Raw genomic sequence first — 15,980 nt, forward strand, 5'->3', positions numbered from 1 at the left:
TCTCTATATATATATATATATATATATATATATATATATATATGTGTGTGTGTATAGATAGATAGATAGATAGATAGATAGATAGAAAGATAGATACATACATACATGATGGATGGATGGATGGATGCGATTTAGAATAACTTACAGGCTGTGGTCCAGCTAATCCAACATGGCTGCCTATGAACAGAAGGTCCAATAGTTTGTTCAGCCCATGAGACTAGAAGTCTCAGCTGGTCTTCAGGATATGCTAAAATCGCAGAGAAGTAGGCTCTAATGCCAGTGAGGGAATGCACTTGTTAGAAAGGTGAGAGCAAGCAGACAAAGAGCAAAGCTTTCTTCTTCCACGTCCTTATGTAGGCTTCCAGTAGACGGTGTAGCCCAGTTTAGAGTCGGGTCTTCCCACCTCAAAAGGTCTGGATTAAAATGTGTGTCTTTCCACATTCAAGATCCAAATTAGAAGAGGATCTTCCCATCTTCAAATACAGCAAAAGTCCCGTATAGGTATGACCCATTTGGGGGTTTTAGATAATCCCAGACACAGTCAAGTTGACAACCAAGAATGGTTATCATCCCCCAAAACAGTCTACTCACATCCTGGATGAGCGGCAGGAGTCAGATGGTTAACTAAGGTCCATCCAACCTGAACATCTCAGGCTAATCCAACATGACCAACTTCTGGAAGCAAACTTGCCCATCTTGCTCTTGGATGGATCATGTAAATAGTCTTTAGGGTTCTTTCCCTTAGCCCCACTCTGTTTTCAAAATCTGAGGATTCCCAGCTTTCCTCTTTTAACTCCAGACCCCTCTTAGCCCCTCTCTAAGTCTCTTGCGTGCTCAGGTGGGTCCTGAAGAATGCGTCCAAGCCTCTTGCCATCAGACATGCTGTAAGTGGACAGCTTAGCCTATAAATCCCAAAACAAACCAATAACCTACCCTGTGGATGGAGCGCACTGTCAGAATAAGGATGGGCACTGAACAAGAGACAGCACTTCATTTGAACCATTAGTGCTATGGATTGCATTGGAAGTGCAAGTGGACCACTTCCACTTGAAGACTGGATCCTATACTTTTTAAAAGCATCTTTCTATCCTCCGGGGTCTAAAACATAAACTCTCTGGAGTGAGGAGGTTGATGTTAGTTCTAAAATCTGCTGAGAACATAAGAAGCAAGGCCATGCTTCGCTGACCATGATAAAGACCACACCAGCTTTATCTTCTGACACCTGCCATTTTAGCCATGATGGAGATGCACTTCTATTTCCTGACCTGATCCTAACAGCAAGTATTCTACAAGTACTTCTTCTCTGCGTCACATAAGTCTGCAAATCATAACCACAGCTACAGTTCTAACTAGAGCGACACATAGGTTAAGCACCACGTTAGCTCGCGCTGTAGAAACCACAGTGGCGTATGTGGAGCGGGCTCTTGACTGTGCTGGAAAACTGAAGAAGAAACTAACGTTAAAAGCTTTTGAGATGATTCTCTTAGAAAAAGAGAAAAATGTAAAAGCAATCTAACACTAACTTGGCCATGCCTGTGAATGCTCTAAAAGCTTTCTTTGATTCACAAATTAAACTCCCCTGTCAAAACAAACACTGGTGGCATTAGGATGCAAAGGGCTTAATATGTAAAATTCTATTTGCAATTAAATGGATGCTTTTGAAAAGAAGATGCTATTCAGTGGAAAAACTAAGAGAGAAAACCTCAGCTCCGAGCAAGGAAGGTAATTGTGGAGAAGTCCGCCATGGTAAGAATGGCAGTAGAACAGGTTAGCCCACTAAGTTCCAGGGTATAGTTCCAAATCCATGGTCACACAGACAGCCCTGGTGCAGCTCAGTGGGCTGCAAATCAAAGCAGAAAGTTATGAATGCAGGCGATTCCTAGGAAGAGTGGGAGCTGACGGGGCATTGTAGGGAAGAGAGGATGTGGGAGGACATACATTTTGTATGTGTCAAAAATACATTTAATTTGAAGACATGGCGGTAGAAACAGTCAGGGAGATGAAAAAATAGAAGAAAAAGAAAAGAGCTGGATGTCAGTGGCACATGCCTTTAATCCCGGCACTCAGGAGGCAGACACAGGCAGACACAGGCAGATTTCCATATCTCTGTGAGTTCGAGGCCAGCCTGGTCTACAAGAGCTAGTTTCAGGACAGGCTCCAAAGCTACAGAGAAACTCTATCTCAAAAAACAGAAAAAAAAAAAAAGAAAAAGAGAACAAACTGTTGCTACTTAAACACAAAGTCTACCTACTGTTCTATTTGAGCCTCTAGCTGTCCTTTGGTGAGTTTTTGAAACTATTCTTATTAATTAGAATTTATTAGTCTCTCACTATGGGGTACACAATACACATGTGCATATATCCACACACATACATATAATTTTTGACTTAAATGACTTTTTTTTAAAGATTTATTTATTTATTATGTATAGTGTTCTGTCTGTATGTATGCTTGCTGGCCAGAAGAGGGCACCATATCCCATTATAGATGGCTGTGAGCCACCATGTGGTTGCTGGGAATTGAACTCAGGACCTCTGGAAGAACAGTCAGTGCTCTTAACTTCTGAGCCACCTCTCCAGCCCCTTTAAATGACTCTTTTTAAAAAAAATATTGAGATGGGGAAGTAATGCCATTTGAACCAGAAAAAATAAACAAAAACTACATACATGCACACGGACACCATGCTACAACCCATCAGAATGGGAAAGTGAGGAGCCCTGGAACGACAGAAGCTAGCATTCACAGGATGGAGTAGAGGGCCTGGAGCTCTTGCACACTCTCTGCACACTAGCAGAAGCAAACACTGGCACACTGCTTTGGAAGACAGTGGGACCTACTAAAGGAACCGGATCTGTGTCTGCGGAACGCAGTCTGCCAAGTGGTGTGTGCCCAAGTGTGAACAGCAGGGCAGGCGAAGACCAAGAAAAGGTGCATGGCCAGGCAAAGGGATGGGGGACTGGGGAAAACTGGGTGGGGCCAGGATTCAGAAGGGACCGTATAACCAAGACAACCCAGGAACATGCCACCAGAAGCTCTTGGCCACTTGCTGGTCTCTGCAAACTTGAACTTCAGCCAGAACGGGCCACAGAGCTGTTCTGTAGAGATCCAGTGCCCAGATTCTAGGGTGTGTGGTGCACACTAATATCCAATACTAATACTGATGGAGGGTTATGACTGTCTTGCTGCCAAATGACAAGTTAATTTATCGCTAGGAAAGGACGTGAAGAAACTGCACCTCGATACTGTTGACTTCAGCATTATGGCAGAAAAGAAATAAACCTTAGCTCTCCCTTTAGTCCAGATTCTGAAAGGTGACAAGACCTTGGTTCTTTGGCATCAGAAGAATTAATTGTGTTAGTCACTTTATACCACCATCTTAGAAAACACTTGCTGAAAATGAAGGTTTGTGTTCACGGTTCCAGAGGTCTCAGGCTGGTCGCAGCCGGCTCCACTGCACTGAGCCTAGGCCGAGGGACCCCTGCTCACCTCATCTCCCAGCGGCCAGGAAGAAAGGGGGCTGTGCTGCCTCAGTCGTCCTGGGCCGTCTTCCCTTAGCACGTTCTCCCGGGAAACAGCCTCGGACACTCCACGAGCAAGCTCTGCTGATCTCCCAGGTACTTGTCAACCCACTCCAGTTTACAATAAAGATTAACCATCAGGTCTTGGGGAAATGATGCACTCCGTAAATTGTTTGTGATGCAAGCACAAAGACTTGAGTTCAAAACCCCAGTACTGAGGCCAGGCCTGCCTGAAGCTAGAGAGATGGCTCAGCAGTTAAGAGTACTGGCTGCTCTTCCAGAAGACCTAGTTTTGACTTCCAGCACCCATGCGGCAGCTCACACGGTCTACAACTCCAGTTCCAGGGAATCCAATGCTTTCTTCCGGCCTTCATGGTGCACAGACATACAAGCAGATGAAGACACCCATACATATAGAATAAACTTTGAATTAAAAAGAAAAGGAGAGGGAGGGAGGGAGGGAGGGAGGGGGAGGGGGAGAGGGAGAGGGAGAGGGAGAGAGAGAGAGAGAGAGAGACCTAAGGATGAACACCTATAATCTTGGTGAAGAAAAAAATGGTCCTTGTGGCTTACTAGCCAGTAAGTCGAGTTTGAATTGTCAAGCTCCAGATTCAGCGAGAGACTTTGTCTCAAAAATAAGGTGATTGAGAAAAATATGCAACATAAAGTTCTGACCATATCGCTCATCACACTGGGGGTTAGGAGGAGAGATAGAGAGAGGAAGAGAGAGCGAGAGACTGATGATTACTCATCAAAACCAAGAGTGGTGATACACGCCTGTAATGTCACGTGAGAAGTAAAGGCAAGAGGGTTAAGGGTTCAGGGCCAGTCTTGCCTACATAGAGTTTTCAAGGCCACCATGACTACATGATACTCTGTTTCAAAACAAACAAAAATTAAACCAGTTACTGCAAGTCCTCTGACTTCCACAGGTGCACTGTGACATATTTACACATACACCAAGTAAAATCAATAATTCAATGTTTTTGTAAAATCTTGATGTAAAGAAGAAGTCAATAAGCCACAGATTAAGAAGTGAATGGGAATGAGCTACAAGTTAAACAAACACGGAGGAAACTTAAATGCACATTCTGAGCAAAGATGACCACAACAGACTGGTGGGTTGTAGAAGTTGAGGACAGGAAGAGAGTTGACTAGGTGGAGCATGGAAAATTTGGGGAGCGGTAAAACAAATTGTACGAAAACTACACTGTGGTGATTGAAAGAAAATGGCCCCAGGAGGGAGTGGCACTTGTGGCCTTGTTGAAGTAAGTGTGGTCTTGTTGGAGTAGGTATGGCCTTGTTGGAGGAACTGTGTCACTGTGGGGGTGGGCTTTGATGTCTCTCTCCTATGCACAAGCTACACCTAGTGAGACTGTCCACTTCCTGTTGCTTGCTGATCAAGATTTAGGACTCTCAGCTCCTTTTCTAGCACCATGTCTGCCTGAATGCCACCATCTTCCACCACAATGATAAGAGACTAAGCCTCTGAAACTATAAGCCAGCCCCAATTAAATGTCTTCCTTTATAAAAGTTGCGGTGGTCATGGTGTCTCTTCACAACAATAAAAATCCTAAGACATACACCATCTTAGATGAATGGCCGCAATGAACCCAAGTTGGGCAGGCGACACACTTCAAAGGAATAGATGAGAAAACTTGAAAGGATCCATAAAATAAGTGTAGAAAGATGAAAACCTGTGCAATGAGGTGGGTAAAAGTGCTTACTGCCAAGTCTGAGGCCCTAAGTTCAAGCCCAGGAGACCCATGTGGTTGGAAGGAGACAAATAACTCCCAGAAGCTCTCCTCTGATCTGCACATGCACACATGTGTGCATGCACATATTATGCACACACACAAAATAAATAATGTCATTTTGAAAATTAAAGACTAAAAACTACAACAGCACATCAGCAAGGTATATAACAATTCATGAGAACAGTTACTTATATATTTAACTTCCACAAAAAAATGTGAATTAAGAAATAACTGCCAAAATTCAGTGAAAAGTACAACTCTTGAACAAGTATAAGTAACAAGCATATTGTAACATAACCAAACTGCTTACAAATAAAGAGAAAATCTTAAAAGCACATAAATGAGGGGGAAAAAAGAAAACACACAGAGAATCAAAGGATGAAGAACAATTTCTGTTGGAAAGATTTAAGTTGCATGACAGTGTAGAAGATTTAGCATTTCAAAGGAAAAAAAAAGACACTTTCAACCTAGAATTCTTCGCTGGGTCACAATGGTTTCCAAAAGAAGGTGACAGACATCATGACCCCACAACCCTGTCATCTCAGCACTTGGAAGATGGAAGCAGGAGCAGTGTGCACGTGTGCAAGGCCAGTCTGGGCTGCTGAGACCCTACTGCAAGGCACAGACCCAAAAGGAGTGCACTAACGTGGTTTTCAGATACAAAGAAAAGCTAGACATCACTGAAGAGAAATCCACAGGACAGGAGGTGTCTATGGGCAGCCTCTGAGCAGGAAACAATGCCAGATGGAAGGCATGAAGCCTTCACATTGGTGCAACGTGGAGCAACACGGTACCAACAGACGCAGTGAGCCCCACACCTGAACCTCGCGCCTCAGCTCCATCCCCTCGATGCCCACTACAATGTTTTCGCAGGTGTTCTTTTATTCTTAGTTTACTGGAAGTTTTCCTGCAGTTCTTACATTTTGTCAGTTTTTCTGAATTTATTAAGATTATGATTTCATTTCTAAATTTTTAATCTGTTAAATGGTGAATTACCAAAAGATGTGCACTCCAGTGACAAAGCTAGAGAGAGAGAAAACCTGAGTGAGTAGAGAGCTGTGCAGAGCCATAAAGGACATGAAATGATACACATGTGTGTGTGCACGTGTGTGTGTGTGTGCATGTGTGTGCGTGCACTACAGTAACAAAGCTAGAGAGAGAAAACCTGAGTGAGTAGAGAGCTGTGCAGAGCCATAAAGGACATGAAATGATACACTCATGTGTGTGTGCGTGTGTGTGTTCATAAGTGCACATGTGGAGGCCAGAAGACAAGACAACCTTGCGTGCCATTTCTTTTGCATCACCCACCTTTTCTTTTAGAAACGGGGTCTCTCATTGGCCTGGAATTTACTAAGGAAACCAGAACTGCTGTCAGGAACCCCAGCCATCTGTCTGTTCCTGCCTCCCCAGCACTGGGCTTACAAATGTGGTCCAGATCCAGGCTTCCATCACCACTGACTTTTTTCACACAGGCTCTGGGGACTGGACTTGGGTCCTTGTAGAGGACAAGCACCACACCAACTGAGCTATACCTCTCTAGCTCCCCAAAATGTACCCTTGAGTCTCTGTGACCCCACCTCAGCCAGCAGAGTAACAATCCAAGGGAGGCAAAAAGGGTAGCTGGGCTCAGCACAACTCAATAGCCACTGCTGGTTCCAGCTTTGGGAGTCTGACTCCCAGTAGTTTATTTTAGGTATATTTAAGCACAGTACAATCTTATAAAATTTTCCTGGTGATAATTAACTCAGTCCTCTGTGTACAATAAATCTTAAGGCATAACTACAGCGAAACTCTTCATAAAGACATTTTCCATAAAGGTGTGTTCTACAGATTAGACTACACATGATGCCTTCCATAAAGATGGGTCCATAGAGTGACAAGCTCACAAAAGGGTCTCAGGGTGGATCCAGTGTGCTCTCAGCCACAGATAGCATATAGGTCACCAGGCTACTAACCACATCTGCTGCCAGCCTTGTGTGTGGACAACAGGTGATACACTCCCTCTCTGGAGGAACAAGTCTGCGTGTTGACATCCCAAGTTCCCCCGGTGCTTATATTTGAGCACAGGGACCTCTGCGCCCCTACATTATCCTTTAAGACTTCGGGGTTTGCCATTATTATTGACAGGAGAGGAATGTAAAGAGTAAAACCTAACAGGAACCAGTCCAGCAGAGAGGAAAGGAAGGATTGACATGAAGGACAATTATCAGCCAGAAAAGTAGAATGATACAAATTTAATGTAGACATAATTTGAGAAAGGGGTGATCGGAAATAACAAGAAGATCACAGGGAAGAAATATATTAAAGATTTGATGGTTTTCAGTTACTAGTCGTGAGAAGAAATGACCGAGCTTAGCCTATGAACATGTCACGAGATTCATAGAGACCAACACATGGAGATACAGTACAGCCATAGTCAACAGCCCTTACACTCTAGATAACATCAGAAACTGGGCCACACACAAAATCTACACCTGGGATTTAAACACTATATACACATACAACATGAATGTAAAATGTGTTTTCCCCTTGATGTATTTGAAGCAGGATGATAAGTAAAAGGGTCTGCAAAGCTCAGAATGTGAAATCTGAATTAGTTTCCCACAGTTGGGAAATAAAAGGGCTGGAGAACGGCGCGATTACCCCCCAGTGCAGCCAGAGAAAGCCAGTCTGCCAGCTTCCACTGCAGAAGAGGATCTGGGCGGAGAACTCGGGAGGAAGTGCTGAAGAGTGCAAATTATTTTTGTGTTCACGCACTTCATCATCATCAGTTTATAGAATATTTGTTAGACACTGAGGAGTAAGCAGATTTGATTTATTTTAATGCAGGCAGATGGCTTGGTCATGGAAATCGTGAAGAGATTTACCAAGTCGCTCCATCAGATCAAGGACATTACAGAATTAAAGGGCTCTACGAGACCTTACTGGTCTACAGCACGCATTATACTTTCTCCTTAATGACAAAGACAATTTGACCTTGAGTCAAAACAAGCAAGGGGTTGTGCGGCAAAGAAGACAAAGGACTGCACATATAAGAATGCGCCTCGCAATACAAATTGACCAAAAGGCAACTACAGTGTGCCACGTTCTGAGGCCACTGAAATTGCAAATTAAGAACGATTTAAAGTCACAATTCCAGCAAGTATTTTCAAGAAAAAAGGCCTGTGTTTAAGTTTATGTAGTGAGTGACCTTGGCATATAAAACTCAAGAAGCACTTCTTACCAGTATGGCTTGGACTCAGGAATAATTTACCCATCTGCAAAAGAGGTTGTCCCAGCGTGGCAACACAGTAGGTGACGGTTTCTGAATCGCAGAGTTATTCCGGCCCTATCAGCCTCGCTGACTCTGCCCGTCTTAGCGACCATCTGGTTTTGTGTGCAAACATCATCTTTCACGAAACTGCTGCAGAACAGCCTGGAGACATGCCTGATGGCACAAGGCCCATCAAGAACACAACTGGCATTAAGCAGTGGACTAACCACACCCCTCAAAGCTCTCAGTCTAAGAATCAGTCACCCTGTAGGTGGCTCCAGCCTGAAGCTGTCTTAAAGCTCATAGGCTTCTCATTTTTAATCAGTGATGCAACCGCGGAAAGTTTGTCCGTCATGTGGTCTACGTGGACATCTGCCTTCTTAAACAAACACAAACACCAGCAGAGTCGAGCAGAAGGACCAGATGCGGCCACTGTGATGAAAAGACACTCATCACATTCATATCCCGCTTTGACCCACCCTCTTCTGTCACAGGTTGGGGAGGGGGGGCAAAAACACATCTTGCAGAGTGAGCAGACACCAACCTCCAAGGGAAAACTTAATATTCTTTACAGCTTAACTACTTTCTATAATCTTCACAATGGATGGAGATGGTCTAACTTTCTAGAACTCACTGGAACACCTTACTATAGATGGAGGAGGGGCAAGAAAACAAAAGTCAAACAACTACTTTTGTGAAAGTTTTATGTTGAAGCAAGCCAGAGGATATCTTCAGCATGCTTTGCCACCAATGACCTTACCACTGGAAACTAAAAGAATAGATTCCATAATCTAGTATCTTCATCCCCCAAGTAAACACAAGCCTGGAGGAAACATGCCCAGGTCACCCATCCAGCATGTCCCCTGCACAGACCACTTGCCTCCCTGACCTAAAAAGACTGATTAATCCTTACAACTGCCCCTGGGCATTTGCTATATGCCGGGTGTTATGCTAGACCCCTACTAATGTTGGGTGTTGTTTAATTCAGTTTTCCTCAGGATAAGAAGAAAAGTCTCTCTCCTTCATAAGATAAACCCAAGCTCAGGCATGACATAACATTCATAAGGTCATAAGGAAAATAAATATCAAGAAGCTGATTTTAAACTCAGTTTGACTGGCTAGAAAGGGGCATGAGCTTCTGCACAAGGCTCTCCCCCAATAAGTTAGTATGGACATGCAAGTATTTCTAAGGGTAAGCTGCACTACAGAAATGTCTACAGAGATGTACAGGTTTCATCTACAAATATCTTCACTGTAATATCACCAATATCAAAAACATATAAACAACATAAAGGAACAACAATGAGGAAATAAGCCATGGACTCAGTGTGCTATGAAGTACTAATTCTGCTACGCAAAGAATGAAATGAATGTATGCTACTGGTGGGGAAGGGCCCAGCATTAACTTGCTGAGCTCTAAACATGAATTACAGATCATTACATCGTGAACTGATTTTAAGAAGAAACTGATCTGTGTGGGGGTTTATTTCCTGCTTACAATAAAGTCTAGACACATGCACAGAAAACCAGGGCACCCAGTGGGTGGAAGTCACGACTGAATCATTGCTTATATACATCTACATTAAATGACAATGTTGCCCTTGAGATTAGACATTATAACATAAAAATAAACATATAAGCACTTCTTGCTTAATGCCACCCTATATAGAACATATTAATTGTATATTATCTCCAAAATAAAAGGCTCTAACATCCCATTGCCACAACAGTAGCCCTGGGAGCGCAGAAAGTCCGTGGGAAGAAGACGGACATTCTTAGCAACAGCAAAGCGCCGTTTCCCTCCCACCCTGCACTGGCATCTGCAGGGATAGTGGGTGGGGAAACTGCTGGTGCCTTATCACTGGGGCCAAGGCCGTGACGATGAGCTGTGCTGGAGGCCCTGGCATCCTCCCCAGGACTCTCCCTCAACAACGGGGAAAAAACAGTTCCATCGACATCCTTGATGAAATGTAACTGCAATTTTACTACTGGCCTTTACCTTTAACAGTGTTCCGTGCCATGCATTAGTCACGTGTGCTACCTACCCGTGTGTGCTCGGAACTCGGAGAATACGCCATTTTCTGAGCTCAGTCGACTTGAAAGAACAACACACAGACAGAGGCTGGAGGTTGAGATCCGAGACCTGAACGAAGTTTCTGACAACGGGACACAGGGAAACTGTCCTTTCGCGTTATCTGCCGCCAAGGACGCAAAAGTGGAGCATGAACTAAAGCGTTGCAACATTCGTATCTGTATCATGTGCTTAAAGAACTCTTGAGAGCCGGGAGGAGGTGGCGCACGCCTTTAATACCAGCACTCGGGAGGCACAGGCAGGCAGATCTCTGTGAGTTCGAGGCCAGCCTGGTCTGCAAAGTGAGTTTCAGGACAGCCAGGGCTGTTACATAGAGAAACCCTGTCTCGAAAAACAAAAACAAAACAAAACAAAAAAGGTTCTGGAAGACTGTTCTTATGCAATTAATAGCAACAGTGACAATTATCTTTTTTATATTCTAAAATGTAATATATATCAACAGTTAAGCCAATGAATCAATATTTTCCAGTAGCTGAGGTGCAATAGTATTTTTTTAAAAGATACATATAAGATACATGATCTACTCAAAGCACAAGACTAACCAACAGATTTCGGATACATTAAGTGTGAAATACTTAATGATATGTCCGATTCCACACTGCAACCCATCTTTAGCAAACACGTCACATTTTGGAGGAATGGTGAGAGTATCCAAAATTATCTGAAAATGTGGGGCAGACAAGCTTCCTACACTTTGACAAAGCCAAAACAATGGATTGTAATGCAGAGGCGGCAGAAGCGGGTGTATGTCAATAAGCAGGACCTTAAAGAGACTTCCACAAATGTCAAACAGAAACACTCATGGTATCTGGAATAATTACTTGTCAGGAAAATATGTTGTTTTTGTGGACGTCTCAGGTTTCTTGGTGAGTCTGAATGATTTCAGCTTCAGTCTCTAGAACATAAATACGGATGCACTCTACATAAGTAAGCACCCTGTGACGGGCCCTCGGTAACCTTTAAGGCCAGAAGCACCTTCGCAATCGGGTAACACATTTCTCACACGCTCTGCTGTCTTAAGTCCTGGCCAGCAAGAGCGGTACAGCAACCTATGTCTATACACGGACAACACTGTAATCAGCTACACTGAACATTGTTTAACCAATGAAAGCCTAAAACACAAGCCCTGCATGAAGATGCTGGCCCCACGGGAGTGGTGTTGAGTGTGCTGTAGTCTGGGTTTGTTATGGATTTATGTTTTTGACACATGACCTTGAGTCGGGGCTGACAAGTCTAATGAACAGTGATGTTCTGGGTTCAAAGAAACAAGGAAGTTCTGGGACTGAAGTTTGGTGTTGGCTGCTAGTTAAGACATCTCAAACACACAGCTGGGGGTTGGGTGATGGCAGATGACCTCCAACATCGTGAAGGGCTCAGTGACAGGGGAGGAGGGGCTACAAAAGGTGTTAGAAGTAAATGACTCCATTCTTGGAAATTCTAACGTGTAGACCTAGGGTTTGACAATGTACCAGGTACAGGAAGAGGAAGCATCAGGTTACAATGAACTGCAGAAAGCCTGAGACTATTTTACTACCAAGAGCAAAACCTTCAGAATTACATAGGGGAAAAACATACTTCAAAAATCAACAAAATCACAGATAAACCAAGAAGCAATCAAAAGTTGTAAGTACTTATATTTTTACACTTCCAAACAACTCGCAGAATTTCTCTGAAACTATGAAGATCAATCTCTCTCACCTTTGCTACAAAATATATGCCAAACGTTAGTATAATTTATACATTATACATAATATGTATTGCGTTGTATAATTATATAATTGACTAACATGAGTCACACCAATTCCTCAAAGAAATGACAACGGGGTCTACATGTCTTTTAGAAAGGAAAACAGTGTTCTTTTCAGGTATCCCAAGAACACACAGAGTGGCCTTCACAGAACAAGGCGGAACTATCCCACGAAGTTCTCGGTCCTCCCTCATCGGCCCACCGTGCCCATGCTGACACGATCTCCGCATCTGTCCTGTGGGTGCCGGCTGTTTGTTGCTTTTTATCAGCACATTACCCAGATGCAGCCGAGAAAGACTAACCTGACTACCTCTGAAGAATCTGATGCTGCCAACAGAAAGCCAGGGCATACCCCAAAACAGGCGAGGAGGAGGAGGAATGAGGAGCCCCCGACGCTAGTGAGAAGAGGGTCGGGGAAACTTGCAGAGTGCTGAGGACCACGAGATTCTGGACACGGGTCAGGGAGGTGTCCGCTGCATGCGGGCCTTGCCTTGCTCCCAGCGGTGGGATTTCTAACGGACTTTCATCTCGTCAGATTTTTAGAACACTAAACTGATGAGTCTTTTAGCACTAGCTGAGCTGTGGCTCCGTTAGGATGAGGTTGTGTTCACTATGTGACCCCGTGTACCTGTGACCCTCAGTGAAAACCCCGGCATCTACGCTCCTATTCCACAAACCTACTTTACTTTAACCTAAATCCTGATTAACCATCAGCCAAAGCCACCGTTAACCTAATTCTCTGAAAATTCTTCTAAAAAAAAAAATATGTGGTACACATGTTTCCTGAGCTCAGGGCTTCCAGGACTTAAACTTCCTTACTTTTCTCAGGCAGGTACACCACTAATAACACCATTTAACTTTCCTCTTAAAATGCATTAGTTTAGTGAATCAAAATGAGCCCACTTTTTCAAAAGACTACTCATCAAGCAGTGTTCATCCACACTGGCAAATCTGTGTTGATTTCATCCTAAGCTCATCATGAATATTGAGTGATATTTCTTACAACCTGCCTCTTCCTGTAACACGGGAGTGGGGCAGAACCACACGTCTTAACAGCTACCCAGTCAACGATGACAGCCGTGGTACGCTGAGACAGAGCGCTAGGGAAAGGCTCAGCCACAAATTAGAAAACGCATTTCTCCCTCTGATTTCATGTCTCCAACAAATGCAAAGCCCTGCCTGCCATCGTCGCTCTTCCACACGGAGACCCTCCAGAAAGGATGTCAGCTACCCAAACTTACACAGAAAGAAAAACTTCATGGCTTTCAGATACGCTTGACCGCTAAATACACGAATTAACTTCCTACTCTCAAGACACAACTCAAGTCAGATGGCTTCGGAGGCCCACCCAGAAACTGACAACCTCTGTTATGCCAGTTGCTCACGGAATCGTGATCAGGAGGGGACTTGACACCCTCCAGATGGTCGGGAGGGGTGCCGTTCGCGGGCGCAGACTGAGACCTGTTGGTGCCAGCTAAAGGGGAAATCCTCAGCAAAGGGGAAATTTCGGGTGACTGTGATTACTGCGAGAGACGAGGCTAGAAATCCAGCAGTCTGACTTAAAATCACCAAGCATATGTAAAAGCTGAGGGAGTCGAAATAAATTGTTGTTATTGGCCCAGATAGCAACAGACTTAGAACCCTCATTTTAAATAAACTGGTTCCATAGAAGACTGGTGGAGGGATGAAGCAGGGACTGGGCTTCATGGTACAGCCCAGATTTGACCAGAGAACTCACTGTGGCGTCTAAGAGGGTCCCAAACTTGTAATCTTCCTGCCTTGGCCTCCCAAATGCTGGGGTTACGGCATGGGCACCGCAACAGGTATAGAGATAATTCGAACGGGAAAGCAACAATTCCCCAACTCTGTTCCAACTCAGGAAACACTGCCCATCCCTCATTTCCTGTCCCTGGGATGATGCAGAATTTTGTGGCCTGGTACATCTCCTTGTTTGCCACCAAGTCACATGGCGCAAGTATGAAGATGCAAATGAGAATTTCTGCTATAGGTGTTTCCACTGCTGAAGTGTGAAAACAATGTGACACTTTCTGTTCCCGGGGGTAAGAGCCCAAACAAGCACCTTTGTCAACCTGTGGGTCTGACAACCATTCTAAGCACAACATTATTAAAAACTCTGACTTAGCTTCTAAACCACTTCCCAAGTGCCGGATGCTGAGTACACTAAACTTCTACAAAATTTTAACACAGTATCTGCCATCTTTCAAGAGGGTCAAACTACAGATTCTGACTTAAAAAAAAAAAATGAAATCTTCCAAAATCTTCCAAAAACATTTACATAATTAAATTAAAGCTGAGAGATGGAAATTTACAATCAGCTTTTCAAAACGCCATCACTAAAAGATTCGTTGTTTCTGATACAACCCTTTTTTTCTTACACACTTCCTCAAATTCTGTAAAATTATCTGCTGCTATATATCCCAAGTAGAAGAAACATTCCAGATATTTCTTGCTTATTTGTAGACAGAGTCCCATTACGTAGCCTTGGCTGGCCTGGAACTCACTTTGTAGACCAGGTTAGCCTTGAACTCACTGAGATTCACCTGCCCCTGCCTTCTGAGTGCTGAGAATAAAGGCAGGCACCCACTACCATACCTAGCTCACTTAAACTATCTCTAGGCCATTGATGGAATTACACAGAAGGAAACTGTTCTAACAAAATTCCCTGTGAACTCTTTCACAGAAGTTTCACAAAGGAACAGCAATGTCATGGGACCCGCTTTCCCTCCTTTACGGACGAGATTCTCCTACTTCTCACGCTCACTATTCCTCCTCCACAGCTGGCTCACATATCCAGAACCCAGCCTCCCCTCCCCCTTTATGACAGAACCAACTTCACAGAGTTCTAAAGATACGCCACAGTTTACTCAAACCAATGGTGCCGCTGCCTGCACAGTTCAAGAACTCAGTCTGGACACCGGATAACAGCACAGACCCACCCACCCACACTCTCAGCACATCCTCCTCCTTCCTCAGCCTATAAGGAAGCAGCCCTGGGGCCTTTTCCCAAGATGAACCCTAACTCAGAACTCAACACTAGATACCGTCTCCACCCACCTCCTCTGGCCTGTCTCTGCTCTTCCAACTAGAAAGCTGCCCTCTCAAGAACATGCCTCTGCACTTTCTCTTCATATGTGAACATGCCTCTGCACTTTCTCTTCATATATGCTTTATCCCCACTGTTCCCTGAGCTATAAAAGCCCAACCACTCTAAAGTTAGATCATCTAAATTCTATGCGATCAAAGTCCAGATCAAAAGTTAACTTGGCAGTGACAGTTGCGGTCCGTGGTGTGGCTCGCAAACGCTATTCATCATTTATTGGCTATGCCATAAAGTATTTGTGCATTTTAAAGACAGAAAACCTCAGAAGAACTGCGGACAAACTCTATTTGCCACCACCATCTCCCTGCCCCACCCACCCACCCACCAGATGTCCAAATGCACCCGAGTGGTAACCACAAAAAATATCTGTTGAACAGAGGAACATATATTTTAAGGATGAAAGGCGGCTCTGCAGAATAGACTACCTGGAAGATTGAAACCACGCTGGAAATCTTCAGACGTAGTCTAGTATAAAGTAGACATAGTTCTACC

At 44.0% G+C, this 15,980-nt stretch overlaps 1 protein-coding gene across 2 annotated transcripts in view; it reads right to left on the reverse strand.

Moving 5' to 3' along the window:
• The window catches only part of Igsf11 (immunoglobulin superfamily member 11), a 118,115-nt gene that overhangs the window by 100,606 nt on the left and 1,529 nt on the right, over positions 1-15,980 (reverse strand). The window contains exon 1 of one of the 2 annotated variants that reach the window (XM_041673387.1): positions 8,499-8,516. The exons of the other annotated variant lie outside the window; for it this stretch is intronic. The gene's annotated coding sequence lies outside the window, so the exon portion shown is untranslated. Of the gene's footprint in view, positions 1-8,498; positions 8,517-15,980 lie in introns of those variants that run through there. 2 annotated transcript variants of the gene reach the window in all.

The sequence above is a fragment of the Microtus oregoni genome, unplaced genomic scaffold (genome assembly GCF_018167655.1).
Source record: "Microtus oregoni isolate MIOR12 unplaced genomic scaffold, Mior012 000023F_ref0000262, whole genome shotgun sequence".
Lineage (NCBI taxonomy): Eukaryota > Metazoa > Chordata > Mammalia > Rodentia > Cricetidae > Microtus > Microtus oregoni.